We start from the raw sequence: 6,681 nt of genomic DNA on the forward strand, positions 1-6,681 counted from the left end.
CTAAGTGTAATAAGCCAGTCATAAAAGGACAAACACCATAGAATTTCACTTATATGTGGTATCCAAATTAATCAAATTCACAGAAACAGAAAGAATGGTGGTCACCAGGGAATGAGTGGAAGGGTGAAGAAGGGTTATTGTTTAAGAGGTGTAGTGTTTCAGTTTTGCAAAATGGAAAATTTCTGGAAATGTTTCACAGCAATGTGACTATATTAACACTACTGAACTGTATGCTTTGGAAGGTAAATTTTATGTTATGTGTTTTTTAACACAATAAATAAACACAAAAATAGTAAAGGCTTACTAAATTTTTCTGGAAGTCTGGGGATTTTAATCTGTATTTCACCAAGGATAATCATGTTTGCTCATATAGATTCATAAAATGCATCCATTATCAGTGTTCACTGTCAGATTTTGGAAATTCTTAATCTTTTTCTTTCCCCTATATGTTTCACTTTTTTTTTTTCTTTTCAATGTATAGCATTACCTTCATTTTTGTTTCATTTTGTAAGGGCAATTTGGACAACATTTTCTTATTTGAAATAGATGGGTAGTTTCAAAAATCTTCTTGATAAATTGGCCCAAATTTGACTTTATACAAGTATATTATCTCATTGGGGACATACACCTATCTTTGATGTTATTGTGGTTGCTTCTCTTTCATTTTTAACACACTGAAACTTTTTTCCAAAAATATCTTACAAAATACTGATTTATATAAATGATGCTCTCATGCGTGGAAACTGAATTTCAATTTGGAATTCAATTTGGAATTTTGTTCCTTTAACCTTACATTTTAGATTATAATAGTATGACTTTGTTCAGTTTGATAGTGATGATTTATGTCTAGCATTATGACCTCATTCTAATGAATTGCAACTATCAGTATAAAAGCAAAACATGTTAATTTCTGAATTCCAGTACCAGCAAGTCTCAATCTGTACTCTTGGAGTGGATCCAAGTAACTTAGATATGAAAAACACTGGATGTCAATGATTTAAGAACTATGCTCTGAGAAATTCTGACCTATTCATATATAGGTATCAAAGAACCATAAAACTATAATCAGCATTGACGTATTTATGGACACAGCATGACATAAATTAGGCATTCAATAAAAATGCATTATTCTCAGTTAATCTGGATCTTCTTCAAGTTGAGAATAAGAAAACATACTTCCCTTAAATATATATCTCATCTGTAGTTTCCACTCCAACCCTTCTGTCTAGACCCTCTTCTGCTAATCTACAGGAAACTATGCAACCAGACACAAGGTGTCTCTAAGAGCATTTCTAGATACAGGCCATGTGACTTAGAAAACCATAAACACAGGATAAGAAAACAATTAAAATTCATACCATAGAGATCATACACTTAAAGTATAACTACAAAGCAGCTTCTTTCACAAAGAAAAAAATAGTATAAACACTTTAAGAGTGTCCTGGAAGAAGGACCATCAAAGGATGAATTTGATATACTCTAAAATCTTTCTAATATTTTTGACTCTCTATATGTCTGTATTCTACATTTAATTTTTACTCCATAAATCCAAATCCTAGCTCAAATTTCTTACTTCCAAGATACTCTTAGGTGTTTATGCTATATTTTCCCTCTTCATTTATGCTTTCCCAGCAAGCAAATCCTGTAATTATATCTCTAAGTTGAAGGGTAGTATCTGTTTCTTTCTGCCTCTCCCTCTTTTTCTCTCTTCCTCTCTTTCCTTCCCTTCCTTCCTCTCACAATCAGTTCTCTCTCTCTCTCTATTTACATTATACTTGATATTAAGAAACCTGAGGTCTACTATCAGCTTGGCAACCTTCTAGAATACCAGGCCTTGCTTTATTTATCCTTTCTCCTCTATTAGTTTTTTACAGCTGAGTTAATTGAACCGTGCAACCAAGAGAGATGGTTTCATTCAACCAATAGAGTTGGTTCAGCTCTGACTGGAACTGTCTGGATCTTCCCTAATGTCTTTGCTATTTAGAAATAAATTATTATTTATCTTAAACTTAGACTTTTCTAAGATCTATTATGTCTATTATGTAGTTACAATATTTTTGATGTATATATATTGCACTATAAAATTCAATACAATTTGTCCTTAACTTATAATTTTTTGATTTAATATTTTTTTTAAAGATTTTATTTATTTATTTGAGAGAGAGAGAATGAGAGACAGAGAGCACAAGAGGGAAGAGGATCAGAGGGAGAAGCAGACCACCCCGCCGAGCAGGGAGCCCGATGCGGGACTCGATCCCGGGACTCCAGGATCATGACCTGAGCTGAAGGCAGTCGCTTAACCAACTGAGCCACCCAGGCGCCCTGATTTAATATTTTTATAAAACTAGTTCATTGTGTGTCTAGGTGATAAAACTAGTAATGGTATATAAATTTAAAGTTTTGTGAGCAACATCCTGTTTAAATTCTGACATTCTGTAACTATATATGTAAAACTCATTTATATATAACTGATGAGTTTGAGGCCTTTTCAGATGTGCAGCATTGGTCACATTATTCACTTGACCCCAAGCTCTGATTGGCCCAGAGTTAAGCTAATAATGTTGTGGCTCATCTCTTCTCCCACTAATCAGCAGTGATGTCATCTTTATCTATTCTTCAGGATACAGTTTACATCTTGTGTGGGACAGTTCTTCCAAAAATAAGAGTGGTCCATCTCTGTTCTCAAAAAGGAGTCTTGTGTGTGTGAAACAAAGTATCATAGATTTTACTTTGTTTCTATGGAAAATCTTTATTCTATGGAAAATCTATTTGGTTCTTGGTTCAAATTCAGGGACATAGCCACTCAGATTCAACAGGTTTGAGGCACAGTCATAAGGTAGACCATGGGTATTTTGGGAAATAAGGCTTCTCCAACACTACACAGCTAGAAATAGTGATATTTTGTGGGCATGTGAGCAATGACTCTACTCTTTCTTCTAATGAACTCACAGTCTTGCTAGTGAAGATTATCTGAGGAATCAAGAGAGCCCAATATGTGGAAAAAAGTCCTTCAAACTGAAGTAAATAAATTTTTAGTATATACTATATACATATAAAATAGTATACAAAATGTTGATATATGAAATGGTAAAATATTTTGTTCAGCAATTTTTGAGGGAAGACTGGATATATTTCTTTTAATATTGTTTGACAAATATTTCTTTATTGATAGTTTATTTCTTAAATCTTTTTAATTCACTATTGGAGATACCACAGCAAATTTTAGGAATACTTTGGGAAAACCCATAAAACTTTATCTTTAATTATAAGAATGTTTGTTAGAGTGCCTTCTGGATCTATTCTGTACATGCTTCATTCTATTCCATACCTATATATATTTGGTGCTGGTTGTCAAAGGATATGTTTTTATTGTGACACATCATGAAGTGTCATGTAACAGTGAGGGGATACCAGCAGTTTTGGTGAGGAGTATTCCTGGTGAGGAGTATTCATTTCTACATCAGACACCTAGCAGTGTTGTAAATGTTGACAAAGGCAACTAAAGCCTCATAAATACATCCAAGATACAGACATATATTGAATTCCCAACTCAACTTCCCATTAACTGGATCCCCAAAATGCCCTCAGCACTTCTAATGCAATTAGCACAATGGTAAATGAGGAAAACCAAAGGTTAATTTGGAGTGTTGTTTTAATCAATTGCAATACAAAAATCTTAATTTTGCCTATTTTACACAAAAGTGAGGGTATGTAAACACATTGCTAGGGTCTCTCCAAGATCTTTGGAAGTCATCCAAAAAGTGAGAAGCCCTGATACTTAAGCTTCTTAGGCTTCATGGTGAATCCATCTCTGGCTCTGAGTATAAAATATCTGTGGTATATTAAGAATTTGCTGCTTTTCTCATTATAGCAGAACTCTGCCTTGTACATATATACCCACCAGGGTATCTTTTTGGCCTTACTTTCATTTTTTTAAAAAATTCATTTATTTAGGAACTGAAAACGAGTGTGTCTGTATATATGTGTATGTGTATTCCTTCTAGTTTGTAGCCTACCTGAAATGCCATGGGCTTTAATTAGGGACTTCATTGAATAACCTGTTTTCCAGTATTTTCTAAGAACTGTGATCCTGCCTTTGTTTTATCAATATTCATTGGGACTCTAAGGCTTGATTTAAAATGCATCCTACTTTTTTAAGAATCAAGAAAATATGTGTCATTCTGCCTATAATTTCATATTCTGCCTGGCTGTACCCAATGTTGGGACTCCCAAGTTCGGTTCCCCTAAATAGTATAATTTTGTATATCTGATTGAATAGTGTCTAAAAACTACCAAGTTTTATTCTTATATGGATTATCTTCCCAGAAGAACATCTAATAATTTTCTTCAAGATGGAATAACTCCTGAAATTTATAGTCCATATTTATTGGTAAATCAAGTTTCAGGTCTGTTGGCCTTATTTGACTCTAAGAAAGTTGTGTCAATGTTAGCAAATTAGAAGACAAAATACAAAATGGCAGTATAATAGCTTTTGTTTGTAAATGCCACGCACACCCTAATCTTTCAAGTAACAAATCCAATGCATCTGTCATATAGATAGGCATATGATTTAAGATGAGCCAGTCATTGTGTTACATATCTGTGGCTACAGTGATAAGACAAATCTGGGAAGGTGATATTAACAGGAAAATTCATTTGTTCATCAACAATATTTATTGATGTCTACTCTTTTGCAGATGCTGTGCTAGATGCTGTAGTTAGAATGGTCCCTAAAACAGATATAGTGTTTGTTCTCATAAGACTTATGAAGATCAATAGTACATATTAGAGAGATTTCACCAAATAAAGGAGGTCTGGAAAAGTTTCTATCAAAAGTATGAAAAGTAGTCAGCAGAGTAGACAGAATAATTCTCCCCCAAAGGTGGCCATTTCTTAATCCCTGGCGCCTATGAATATAGTAACTTACATAGCAAAAGAGACCTAGCAGATATCCTTAAGTTAAGGATTTTGAGATGGAGAGATTATTCTGGATCATTCTGGTGTGCCCAATATAATTGCAAGAGTCCTCATAAGAATCAACAGGAGAATCAGAGTCAGAGAAGTCAATGTGATAATGGAATCAGAGGGCCAGAGTCAGAGAGAAATATTTGAAGATGTAATCCTGCTGGGTTTGGAAATGGAGAAAGAGCCATGAGCCAAGGAACTGAGGCTTCCTCTAGAAACTAGAGAAGGCAATGAAACGGATTCTTCCCTAGAGCCTTCAGAAAGAACCAACCCTGCCAACATCTTGACATTAGCCCTGTGAGATTGTTTAGGACTTCTTCCCTCCAAAACTGAAAGAGAATAACTTTTGTTGTTCTAGGCCACTACATTTGTGGTAATGTTAAGTAGCAATAGGAAACAAATACATTTAGCTAAGATCTAAAACCTAATCAGGATTAACTTGTCAAAGAGAAGAGTGAAGAAAAGTTTACGGACAGGGGGAAGATCCTTTAGCAAAGAGACAGTGTCCATTTAAGAGAAAGAAAAGTCACTGTTTTGTAAAGAAAGATAAACGAAAAGTGCTGAAAGAAGAAAGTGGAGGGAGGAAGTGGCCATATACTAAAGGGCTCTGCAGGCCAAGTTCAGGATTCTGGGAAGCCATGGATGCATCTTAACAGGAGACTATGAAACGGGACATAATCAAATTTGTAATTTGAAAATACTTCTCTAACTTTACTGTGGAGAGTGATCTGTGTGTGTGTGTGTGTGTGTGTGTGTGTGTGTGTGTTTTGTGGGGGGATTTAGGGGTTAATGCACGTCTAGCAAATCCTCCAGGTATGGAAGGTAGGTGGTGGGATATGTTTTAGATCCACCACTTAGAAACTGTTGCCGAAATTCAGGCAAGGAATAACAGCAGCTGGAAGGGGTGAGGGGAGAGAAGGAGAAAGAGACAGACTGAGATAGGTCATTCTAGACTCTGAATCCAGAGGTCCCTGAAACAGATTCTACCTAGGCACTTCTATTTTGGTGAACCAAAAAAGTTCCCTTTATAGTCACTTTCATTTTTTTGGCTTAGGTTTCTACAACTAGCTCTTGAAAACACTAATGCAATATAGACTCAAAATTTCCAGATGTAAATGGCTTTAGAGGCAACACACTCGATAGAAACTATTTTCTACTGGATGCTGGCATTATGTGTAAGCTCCTGGCTAACCTGTAATCTTGTAAAGAGAAGGTTTGATCTTCTCCTTAAAGAGTGAATTGGAAACAGTACGGAGGTTCCTCAAAAAGTTGAAAATACAGTTACCCTATGACCCAGCAATTTCACTACTGGGTATTTACCCCAAAGATACAAATGTAATGATCTGAAGGGGTACATGCACCCCAATGTTTATAGCAGCAATGTCCACAATAGCTAAACTATGGAAGAGCCAAGATGTCCACCAACAGATGAATGGATAAAGATGTGGTGTATATATACAATGGAATATTATGCAGCCATCAAAAAACCCCTGAAATCATGCCATTTGCAACGACGTGGATGGAGCTAGAGGGTATTACACTGAGCAAAATAAGTCAATCAGAGCAAGACATGTATCATATGATCTCACTGATATGAGGAAATCTTAATCTCAGGAAACAAACTGAGGGTTGCTGGAGTGGTGGAGGGTGGGAGGGATGGGGTGGCTGGGTGATGGACGTTGGGGAGAGTATGTGCTATGGTGAGCACTGTGAATT

Source organism: Leptonychotes weddellii, chromosome 2, assembly GCF_054177405.1.
Source record: "Leptonychotes weddellii isolate Sample4059 chromosome 2, ASM5417740v2, whole genome shotgun sequence".
NCBI lineage: Eukaryota > Metazoa > Chordata > Mammalia > Carnivora > Phocidae > Leptonychotes > Leptonychotes weddellii.